The sequence below is a fragment of the Epinephelus fuscoguttatus genome, linkage group LG18, assembly GCF_011397635.1.
Source record: "Epinephelus fuscoguttatus linkage group LG18, E.fuscoguttatus.final_Chr_v1".
In the NCBI taxonomy this organism is placed as follows: domain Eukaryota; kingdom Metazoa; phylum Chordata; class Actinopteri; order Perciformes; family Serranidae; genus Epinephelus; species Epinephelus fuscoguttatus.
The window spans coordinates 21,161,933-21,174,900 of record NC_064769.1 but is presented as its reverse complement, the minus strand read 5'-3'; positions in this window follow the sequence as shown (position 1 = coordinate 21,174,900).

Here is a 12,968-nt window from a genome sequence, read left to right as displayed (position 1 = left end):
TCGGTAATCCACCTTAGCTTTGTTTTCTCTTATCTTGAAACTCCTGAAAGGAGTTTCGGCAACATCATCAAACTCTCTGTTTCCAACAGATCTGATAGTTCAAATACTTCATTAACGACTGCAATAGTTTTTGTTTCTGTTCTGTGTCAGTCCATGAGAAAAAGAAAGGTCATTATTAGGGTCTATTAGTTAGACTGCAAGTAAAGCAGGAACAGCTTCTATGCTGCTATTAGTAAAAAGGGAAATGAGTGTTCCTGGCAGCACAGTGAGTTGATTCCAGTAACATTTGATAAAAAAAGCCTTGACTTTTTATTTCTGCCTGTTCTCTTTTCTCTGGTAATCAAAGTGTCTTATCTCTCCGAATGTATGAGTAATTAAGACTTTTTATTCAGTCAGCATGTTGTGCTGTGGGTTCATGCATATTTGACCTATTCTTCACCAACGCTTATCCTGTTGCAGTGCCTCTCCCCAGCAACTGCAACAACATTCAGGTCTATTGAATAACTAGAATGAATGTTGGCATTGTATGTGTCTGCAAACTATGGATATATTTGTAGCAGATATGTGGACACTTCATATTTATTTACACTTTTGCTTTCAATTTTACATTGTGACAATGCTGTGGTTAATGTGTGGTTAGATTTAGGCGCGAAAGCCACTTGGTTAGGGTTAGGAAACGATCGTGTTTTTGGCTTAAAGTATCTGGTTTGGTTGCCACAAACAAGGCTGGAAATGCATCGTCAAAAAATACCTGGTTTCGTCGCAACAAACACGGCTAGAAAAATCCTGACGAGTCATTAAAAAGACCTGCTTTTCTTCTTTCTTCTTTCCTGTTGGTCTCAAACAGTGGTCTGTTGCTGTCTGTGGCATGACTTAAAATACCCAGGTTGGTCGCCACAAACACAGCTGGAAATGTGTCGTTAAAAAGTACCTGGTTTGGTGGCAACCAATACGGCTGGAAATGTCCAGAAATGTCATTTAAAATACCCGCTTCTGTTATTTGTTGGTCTTGAACAGTGGTCTACTGCAGTCTTACCTAAGTGAAATGCCATCCACCATCCCCTCCACCTCCTCTTGATAAATGAAGCTTTGCGTTAGTTCATGCAGGACACAGAAGTCATACGCACACCAATCACAGCCCATTCCCACACAAGGCGATCCATTTAAATATGGCATCCCACCGATCCCTGCTACACCAATGCTGCCATACACCACTGCTGCTGCTGAAGCTTTACCTCCACCACCCCAGCCTCCACTGCAATAACTGTATTTCCATTTGTTGCAATAAATGGTTAAATCTATGACAAGACTGTTCCTGACTCAAGTAACATTATGATACGTATGAAACGTACAAATGAAACATATCCTTGTTTTGGAGAACTATACAATGCCAACATTTTCTTCTGGTGACTGGATTGTTCAGGTTTAGACCGGAACCTGTACTGAACGCTGGATTGTGTGTCTTTCCACCGTAGTCAGCAGTGATCAGCATGATATTTCCTTTCTCTCACTCTTCAAAATCTTTGTGTGATGTGTAATTTGCCAACTCAAACTGGATTCAGGAAACAACATACAGTCAGTGACCTGCAAAAACCAGCGCACTGTAGAAGACGTAGTTCTTATTTTCACACTGTTATTTTTGTGTTGCCACATAAAAAGGTGCAGTCAACAGCAACCTTATTTACATACATGCTTTACAGCGACGGGAGAATATTCTAAGAGACGTTGAAAAAAGGAAGGCTTTACTCAGTACAGAGAAATGAGAACAACTGTCAGTAACTCAACGTGGGGGGTTTTTTTTGCATAAGAAATCGGGTTGCATCAGAAAGCCGTCTGTAACTGTGTTCCTTAATGCTGCTCTTATCTACATATTTATAAGAGCGCTGGGTCAAATGCTGACAGGTTTTGTTTGTAGTGATTAATCCACAGAGAATCATCACCCAATTCTGCAGTTCATCTCATTTTTATACAGAGCATTTTAGCATCTTTCAGCTCATTGTTTTGCAGCCTGCAACTTGAGTTTCACTGCTCTTAACGGCCTTGTTTCGGGCCTCTGCAGGCAGCTGTGTTGAGTGTAAAAGGCACTGATAAACACATTGTACACTTCCTGCCTGGCACCAGACAGCAGACAGATAACATTTGGTGGCTGTGGCTCAGAGGTAGAGCAGGTCATTCACAAATCAGAAGATCAGCGGTTTGCACTGAACCCGGAATTGCTCCCAAGTAGCAGGTGGCACCCTGGATGGTAGCCTCAGCCACCAGTGTATGAATGTGTGTGTGAATGGGTGAATGTGGCGCTTTAAGTGGTCGGATGGCTATAAAAGCACTATACAAGTGCAGGTCTATTTACCATCCATTACCAGGTCCAAAGTTAGCGGCTAACTGATGAACAAAGTGAAGCATTTAGCTGCTAAAAAGATATATATTTCCTTCAGGAGCTGGTGGAGACCCAAAACAGAGCTAAAAGGCGACTCAATTGCCAGAAAACAGTTGGCATTGAACATTTCTGCAAACAACAGATACATAGTAGTTAGAATTGGGCACAAAACCACTTAGTTATGGTTAGGAAAAGATCATGTTTTGCCTTAAAGTATGTGCTTTTCATTGCTATATTCCAGCCTGAAATGCAGCGATGTCTCGGTAAAAAAACAACTGCTTTTCATGCCTAAAAAGTCACTGATTAAAAATAAGTATACAGTGCAGTATTTTTCTGCAGGTGTGCTGCAATATATCATGTATTACTAATTGAACTTTTAACTAGGGACTGTGCCTGTACTGTAAAAACAACTAATCATCAGACACAAAAGAAAAACCACACATGATCACATGATCATGTTTTCATGCTTTGTTTTGTGCATGATTTGCCTCTATCAGCTGTTGCATGCTGGTTATTCACGGACAACTTCCTCCTACTAATACTTGAGAACTAACGCTGCAGGAGCTGCATGTGTATTGTTTTGTTTACCCTGAGATTTTCTGCTTTGCTCAGCGAGTTAGTGAATACATGCTTTAACCTGCACCGTCAGCTGTACCCCGTCTGTACTTCTGTCTGGTCAAGTGGACTGGAGATGAGTGTATATACAGGAAGAGTTATCAGTTATTTACATGAATAGGAACAGAAGCTGTCTCATAAAAGAGTCATCCGTTAAAATATGACATTATTTTATTTCAAATATTCCAGTGTGCTATGTCCCTGTAGATTGTGGAGCTAGTGTACTTAATAGAAATGTCCCCATCCCCCCACCACCCCCTTACACAGGCATACTGAGCTATAATAATGGTAGCTATTGTAACATCATCATAAATGCCCAGGCTTAGTGATCTCAGGCAAAATAACTTGGTACTGTTATGGTATATTCTGTAGATTTGTGGATTACTGTAAGAAATATGAATCATGGGAAATACCGAAGGTGTTGCGATATTTTGGAGAAGATGACAGTTGGGAATACACTGATGGACTGGGGAGAAGTAGTTTGTGATGCAAGAGTGGTTTGACAAGTATCTCTTGAAGTTCACATACTTTTCTCTCCAGCAAACTTGTCACTGTTGGAAACTATTCAAAGGAACAGGAATTCAACTTTTGTAGGCTGCTGCTCTCTTTCTATTACAGTGCAGCCCCCTTTTTGAAAGATGGTGTTCGATATTAAAATGATTAAAGTAACATTTGTATATCAGTCATGCCATGTTACTTACAACTAGTCCAGAACGCTGCCACCAGGCTTCTGTCCAGATCTCATAAGTTCACTCACATCCCTCCAGTCCTGGCACCCCTGCACTGGCTCCCTGTTAATTTCAGGATCCAGCACAAGATTCTAACCATCACTTACAGAGCCCTCCATGGTCAAGCACCTGCATACTTGACGGATCTGGTGTTCTTTCACTGTCCTGTCAGGTCACTGCGGTCCGCTGAAGGCCACCTACTTACTGTTCCTCACACAAGATTAAAGACGAAAGGTGATAGAGCCTTTAAGGCTGTTGCATCGAAATGGTGGAACGCACTACCTCATGAGCTGAGAGCGGCCTCTTCCGTGGACATTTTTAAAAAGCAGTTAAAAACACATCTGTTTAGGCTTGCGTTCCATTAATTGTCCATTGTATCATCTCTGCATTTCGCTGCACTTTACTTTTTATTTGTATTTGTGTATTTTGCATTGTTTCTGTTATTGTATTTTTTGTATTTTATCTTGTGAAGCACTTTGTGAGTCCTCTCTGTGAGAAGTGCTATATAAATAAAATTTACTTACTTACTTACTTACTTACTTTGAATTTGTGAGGAAAACTTTGCTGTTCTCGCACGCCTCCACAAAAAAAAAGCCAACATACTGATTTACTCATTGATTGGGGACGCTTTGATTCAAGGAAAAACTGCATCAAAACATCTGTTTACAAACTCTCACTCAACCACAATCCTGTTGGGGGTCGTGGGGGCTGGAGTCTATCCAAACTGGGCAAGAGGCAGGGTACACCCTGGACAGGTCACCAGACTATCACAGGGCTGACACATGGAGACAGACAACCATTCACACTCACAGTCACACCTACGGACAATTTAGAGTCACCAGTTAACCTGCATGTCTTTGGACTGTAGGAGGAAGCCGGAGTAGCCTACCTGGAGACAACCCACACTGACACTGACCTGGAACCCTCTTGCCACCACTAACATAACCTGTGCAGAATAATCCAAGTCATATTTATCCAGTTGAATGCTTGGTTAATCCTGAACACATACGTTTTCTCTAAAATAAAAGTTACAATTTGAAAGTGAACTGAAACTGAAACTTACTTCAAAGCCAAGGTTTTTTTTTATCTATTTTTTTTAAATGCATGTGTTTGGGAAGTCCTGAGCATAAAACTCGAAAAATGAAACTTGGATTATATTGCACAAGCTGTATGGGAATTTGCAGTTTTGATTTAGTTTTGCTTTTGTTAAATGTGATCTCCGATCAATCAGTAAATCAATATGTTTGCAGTTTTCTTCTGAGGCATGCAAGAAAAAGTATTCCTCTAAGGCTGTTTAAACAGCCTCACTTTCAATTGATAAATGTCAGGTACATTATAAAACTGCATTTTTATCTATTCATGTAACCTTTATTTAACCAGAAAAACCTCTTGAGACTAAAAATCTCCTTTTCAACAGTGTCCTGGCCAAGACAGGCAGACAGGCAGTTACAGACAGACAACACAGAGCAAAGATAAAGAATAAAAATAAACAGCTCTAAAACAAGCAGTATAAAACACAACTAAGATTACTACAAAGAAAAGGCAAAAGGTATGTTGATGTATACTAGAAATGAACCATAAAAACACAAAAAGGGTAACTACACATGATTACAAAGACCAGCTAAGATACACAATGACATTACATTTAACAGGTGTAAATCACAGAGTATTAATTAAGTATTAATGAGTAGTTTATAGTTGTTTTTTGTCATTAATACGTAATATCTCTAAGCACTTTATTTCAGCCATTACAATAGTAAATGGTGTAGTTTCCCTCCTTGCCTACATCATGATTTCACTAGATGGTGCCATCCTCCTTCACATGCAGCCTCAGTGTAAGCGCTGTGCAGGCTTTCTCATGCCAACTGATTATGAATCTGTGCAATTATGTGTACATATGTGGAGTTAAAGGGTCACAGGGAAAATAATTTGGAGGGAAAACAAACAAAAAAGTTCATTTTTTGCTGGCAATATTTATTTGATAACAAGGAAGGTTCTTATGAGGATACCTTGTCTCTCTTTTACAACTGTTCTTCCATTTCACCGTCTATGCTTTATCTTATTATTATAGTCACTAATGTGTATTTTGTTGCTTCTTATTATGTCTTATTTCCAAAATTAAGAAATATAAGTCAAGCTAGGTTGATATATGTGTGCATGTTTGTTTGCTTGTCTGAATACTCACACATCTAGGTCTTTTACAGGAGAGTCTTGGCCAAAATACTGTAGCAGCAGCACAGCTTTACAGTTTTGCTTTTTTATCTTCTGCTTAAAGACAGTTTTCTTCAGGAAAGAGAAAAAAATTAATCAATAATCAGTTCTGTGCCATAAATACAACAGCTTCGTCCAGTTGTCTGAGATATTCTCATCTTCCATTCAATCTGAGAAAAATGTATCTCCCTTAAAACTCAACCCTACAATATAGCTGAAGCTCTACCACATCCCTATGATCCCCTCCTCACACACTCACACACTCACACACACACACACAAAATGAGAGTTAACCCCATCAAAAAGGACGGTCTTCTACATGCACGGCCCCCATTTCCTCCTTTAACCTCAACCCCCCAGACCAAAGAGGAGGTTTCATCATTTGGTAATTAATATTCTGGGGAAGAGGAGAGCATCAGGAAACAATTATTCAATAATGTATGGATGTAAAAGCACGCTGTGTCCACACAAAAACACACGCATGCACAAGCACATATATATCACCGTGATCGACTCTTCCTCTCTTCCACGATCCGGTTACTCTCATACATGTAACACAACTGGAGTGAATGGAATGAATGTGCTGGATGGAGGGGGAATCTCACATTTTAAAACAGTAAAGGTGCCGGCTTACACACATTCTGTGTTTCAAAATTTTCACTATAGAGAATGTTAGTACACTACTAAATCATTGTTAGATTCTAGTCTAACTTCTGCTTTTAAGCAGCCATAAAAATCAAACAGGTTTTTGTGAAATAGTGTGAGCTGATAGACTGATGCAACATGTGATAATTGTGCATTCAGTCTGTCAGCACCTTTATCAAACAAAATAAATAGGCAATTTGTTACAACTATGATTATGTGATCCAGTAACTGAGCGTTTACCAGAGTAATTATGCTTTTTAAAAATTTTATAAGATAGTTTGTGGACAGTCAACAGAAGTAAAAGTGGAGGTGTATAAACTGACATGAAAGGAAAAGAAATAAGAAGATTTCATACAACCTGACATTTTATATTATGAAATAATAAGCCTTGACATAAAAGTGCACGAGACATGCTAGTTTTCCATTTGAGCAGCTGATAACTGTTATGACATGAAAAGGTAAAACAAGACGAAGACAATATGACATGTCCTAAGACTTAATATTACTGTAGGTTGATGTAGGTTGAAATGATCTGAGCCTCAATCCTGAGATTGTTCTGTGAATAGTTTTCTAATAAATAATAAACATAACAACTGCTGAACAACCCAAATTGGTTCCAGGTTTAAAATATCAACTGCTAGTTAGGTCCTACCTACCTAAAATCAGGTGTAAAAAAATCTGGGTGTTATTCTGGACAGTAGTTTGACCCTGGAGCAACATGTAAACAACATTATCCAGTCTTGTTTTTACCAGCTGAGGAATATCTCCAAATGTGGGTCAATTCTGTCCTTCAAGAACGCAGGGTAAGTTGTACATGCGCTTGTATCCTCCTGCCTTGATTACTGTAATGCCTTGTTCACCTGCCAGAGCAATCAAGCTATACACCAGCTCCAAATCATTCAAAATTCAGCAGCTAGACCTTTGACCAAAACGAAACCATCCTCACACATCACACCTATCTTGGCTTCCAGTCTCTTTCAGAATCCATTTTCAAGTTCTTTTAATCACATACAAGGCTCTCAATGATCTGAGCTTCCCACACCGTACCACCCAAACAGGCCCCTCAGGTCTGCTAGTCTGAGTCCAGGTTAAAGACAAAGGGTGATCGAGCCTTTTCAGTTCTTGCTCCTCGGCTTTGGAACAGCCTCACACTGAGCATCAGATCGGCTGACTCTGTTCACGTCTTTAAATCTCGTCTGAGAACTGATGTTTGAACTTTCGTGATAGTTGATCGTGACTTATTGTGTGTATGGGAGTGTGTGTATTTGCAGGTATATATGTGTTTAAGTGTATATGTTGGTGTAAGTGTATGTGTATGCTTATGTTTTATTAGTATCACTTTTATTTTGTATTTTCTGCACATTGGAAAGTGCTCTACAAATAAAGTTATAAGTATTATTATGGTTAAAACTCTGCCCATTCCAGTAGGGATACAGATAATTTAGTTAGCTGAACAGAGACAGGTAATGGCGTACTCGCTCATCCCTACTTAATACGACATGACAAACCAATACAGATTGCTACCATTTTTCACAGGTTGCTCATTTTGGAGTAGCCTTTTACTGTGACCAACCCAAGGCACACCTGTGTAGTAACAATGCTGTTTATTCAGCCTCTTGATGTGCCACACCTGTCAGGTGCATGGATTATCTTATGGAAAAGGAGATGTGCTTACTAACAGAGATATTAACAAATTTGCAACCATAATATGAGAGAAATATATCTATTAAGTGCATAAAAAAGTCTTAAATTTTCACCTTAAATCTGTGAAAAACAGGAGCAAAAACAAAAGTGTTGCATTTAAATTTTTGTACAGTGTATACGTAAAGCACTTTGAAATGTCTTGTTGCTGAAAAGTGACATGCAAATACATAAACCTGTCTTTCCTGTTTCTTGATCTATAAATTAATGAATGCACTTACTGTTTACTGTATGTGCAAAAGCCTTGAAATGAGTCAGTGTTGTTAGATTTCAAGGTGCCTTTGTGGTTACATTTCCGTTACAGATACTGTAAGTCACAGGTTTGCTCACCATGAAAACAAAACTAAAACCCACCAACACTCACTCATACAAAAAACATGCGGTTATAGATGTGTTAAAGTACAGATTCTTTTAAATGCAGATGTACTGGTGTGTGGGGGGAGGCAGTGTTGTGGGGCAGCAATGTGTTGATTTAAGCCAAAAGGATGCCACACTTGGGTTGTCACTGGAGTCTAACACAAGACTCCAGTCTGTATCCACATAGTCCCCGCTGGCTCTGACCCAGTCTGTCTGGTAATTGGGATCAGATGAGTGGCAGCAAAAGCGAGGCGACCTGGGTTCTACGGGACCCACACTAACCTGGAAGCATTTATTTTATGGAAAAGATGTTTAGTTAAAGTGCAGCGCTGCAGCCTGCAGCCCAGCCCCTCTAATGACTCCCCAGCTCTCTTGCCCAGGCCTGGAGACAGAGCCCTGTGATGGATATGACTGGTGAAACAGGGACACACACACACACACACACACACACACACACACACACGAACACACATGCTTCCATCACCGTGCACTGTGATGGATATGACTGGTGAAAGCTCTGAACACTGTTTCCTGAGTCCTTCACTTCCTTCCTCCCAGGCTTCGGTCAGCCAAGCTGAGCCGGGTTTCACTATGCTCGGGCCGGATTGGATTGCAGATTAACTGGCTTCCTGTCCAGTCCGTTGGCTGCGTTCATCTGCTTTCCTAACGGTCACTTTTATTTATGAGCAAGCGGTGACGTTATTGAGGATGAATGAGTCTCCTCAGGATGGATGAGATCCTGGAGGGGGGCTGTGGATTTACTGAGGGACAATGTTTTTTAAGAAGTGTATTATGGGAAGAATTTAGCAAAAATATTAACACTGAACAAATCCAATAGAACAGCACGTCTTTGTACTTATACATGCATGCATTAACAACTTCCAGCCCTCCTTATTTGTTCAGTGTATGATTTGTCTTGCTGAACTACAGCTCACGGCAGCTGAATTTTACTGTAGCAGTTATGCATGGAAAACATCTCAAAAATTTTGTTAATCATTGAGCCCTGAAAGTCTTATTTTCTTAAAACAAAATTTTCAAGAATCAAGCATAGGCGTATATTTCGCTGGTGGGGTGGGGGACGGGTGTGCAAATGGCACGTCCCCCTCAATATTCAGAACATGTGCATTTGTCCCACCCAGTAAAAACATTAACCTAACAGTAGACTTTTACTCTGAATAAATTAAAGACATGTACACTTTAAATTGTTGCAGAAAAGGCACAAATTGATGCATAAAAAAATCCCCAGAATGCAGGAAATTACGTGTGTGATGCCCAGATTTTCTGGCAGTGGACTCCCAAACCCTCTATTTCATATATGTCGCCCCTAAATATCAAAACAAAGCCCACACTCTTAGAGCAAAGTCTCATTTTTCTTTATTCTAGTGCAGCCGTCTGCTTAATTCTGTCTTAATAAACTAACTCAGATTTTTATTGGAAATGAGTTGAAATAATCCTCCTGCAATAGCACTTTCTTAAAAAAAAAATGTTACCGTGAGAAAACATCACTTTTGGAAACTCTTTAAAAGATGACAATTACAGGATAAAGTGATTTTTGCAAGGGCTGAATATTGTTTTATTTCTTGCCTTCTAACCAACTTTGCCTTTCACCTGTTGTAACAATCATCCAAAATGTCTCCCTACTATTGTTTGGTTAAAGACAAGTGTCTGTTACAGTTTAGAATTTGCACATGCGAAAAAGATTTTTTAACAACAAAATGAGCGGATATTATTTTCTGGAAATATTATCCAGATATACAGACACAATTCTATGTAAAAAAAATTACCAGTAGGTCATGCCAGACAGTTTTTTTTTTTAAATCAGACTTGGCTGAGTACTTCAGTATTTTTCTAAGAACTGAGATGTAGAGATTTGTAAATTGGGTCCATTGTCATTCCCTTCACCATCCCATCACTACAGGCCTCCAACACCACCCACCCCACACCTCTCATCCTCCCTCCCTCCTTCCCTCCTTCTCTTTCTCCCTCTCTCCTGCTGGCAGCCCTTGATTACACTTGTCTCCTGGGGGAAGGTTTAAACTCCTCAGAGATAGTAATATCGAGGGCACTACTGGCTAGTCACTTCAGATCAGGGCGGGGGGAGGAAATGGCGATGGACATAAAGCTAAATATATAATTCCTCCCATGCCGGTAATCACGATGTCCAGACGATTTGAAATGACAGTTTAACCACTTTAGACTGAGGAACGCTTTGTTCAGATTTGAGAAGCAGGAGGTGTGTGTGTGCAGGAGCGTCTGGTTGCTCCCTACGATGGTTGGGGAGCCTCCTCGTGGGTACAGAGGCTATCCAAAAGGGGCCCGTGTGGTCCTCTCTAAATGCACGTGGGGGGGAAAGAGCACACGTTCCATTGAGTTAAAATGGCTAGCAGACCAGACAGGAGCAATTCTGTGAATGACTGACGTGCCAAGAGCTCCGGAAGGAAACACTCTCACCGCCCGGTATTAGTTTACCTGATTATTAGGATATCCAGCTTCCTCCTAAAATGGCCGGCCATTTCCCTGTTAGAGGCAGTAAGAGCACCCACCTGGATTAGCCTCTAAACGTGGTCTGCATTACACCAGGCACAACAAGACCTCATGCCACACGGCTCAACCAATTACATCTATAAATATTAATAGGCTAATCTGCACATATTCTTCTCCTGCGAGCCTGTTACTACATCCCCGAAAGGGTCAGAGATACTCTCATGAACATCAAATCCATTTAAAAAAATTTCTTCAATTTGCATATGCAGAGATTTTTCTCGCTCCAGACAGGCTCTCTCAATGTCTTCCCCCCCATCATCACATCGCAAGAGAGTGCATTTCATATTCAGATGCTGATTGGATCCTTGATGAGATCTTCAGGGTGGCTTCACACACTCTGACGCTCTCCACACTCCAGAGGTGATGAGAAGAGACAGAGAGGAGAGAGAGAGAGAAGGAGGGAATAAGAGGTGTGTGTGTGTGTGTGTGTGGTGAGGGGATCTGACCAATTCTGTCTATGCTGAAGTGGTCGGCTCTGTCACCGTCCGGGCTCCACAGCCTCCTCAGCGGTTCAGCTGCTGCAGGAGCACCGTGGCTTGATGCTCAGTGTAATCACAGATGCACAAAGGGATGAGAGAAAGCAGAGGGGAATCATGTATATACATTCTCCCTTTTTCACACACACACAGTGACTATACAGTATAATGCAGGTCTTTGAGGAAACTAGTATGAGACCATGGTATCTCTCAAAAGATATGAATAATGCAACACAGAAATCTGCATGAAAAGGGGCAGAATGAAGTAAGAGAAGATGGAGAGATTGAGATAGAGGGCGACACTCAAGGGATTTTCATTCTTTTTCCAATATGACTTTAAATTGTACTCCTCAGTGGCTGACGATGATATTTGTGCTTTCTGAAAAGACTAAAGGGATAAAATTGGATTCAGTAAGTAACACTCATGCTTTAAAAATGATCCATTTTGATGATTTAAAGTGAGACTATGCAACTTTTAGAAGAAGGAATGATAAAGTCTTCCTCTTACAAATGAAAACTTGATTTCATAAGAGCTTACACTTAGGAGTTTAGTACACTGGTCTGGTGTGACCAGTGTGTTGGCTGATGTTAGCAAACTTTAGATGTTTCTGTATGACTCTTCTCATGTGCTACTGCTACATTACATTTGAACATTTACATTATCCCAGTGTCATCTACACTGCAAATTAGCAAAAGTTATGTAGTATTGCTTTAATTCTTGAGATAAATGGATTTTAATTTGTTGGTAATGTTCCTTGATGTCCTGAAGTTCAGTTAAGCAATAGCATGTTTGTATTTCTGTCATGCAAGAATCAGGCACTAATGCTTTTTAGTAAAAATACCACAATTTGAACCAATTCATTGTTTTGCAAGTCCCAAAATAAGTCTCAAGTCTTTGCACTTGATTCCCAAGTGAAGACAGAGAAGTCCAGAGTCAAGTTCCAAATCCTAAACTTTGAGATTCGAGTTCTTAAAAAGTCATAATATATACTTCACCAAATATGCCATTTTAACAACAGAGTAATGATATATCAAATTAATTAAAATCATAAATGCTTTCTAAAAATTGAATTTATTTCTTAAAAGAAGTTTGTTGGAAGTTATCTCCATCTGTAATTTTCGCCCCACACATTTGCATACTGCAATTTGTTACTTGTTCTCTGTAAAGTGTCTTTGAGTATCCTGAAAAGCACTATATAAATCCAATGTACTGTTATTATTATTAGAATTATTGTTGTTGACCACCACATAGTTTTTGTACATAAAAGGACTTATCTTTAATAGCATTTTTTTTAACGAGTGCTCAGTAACAAA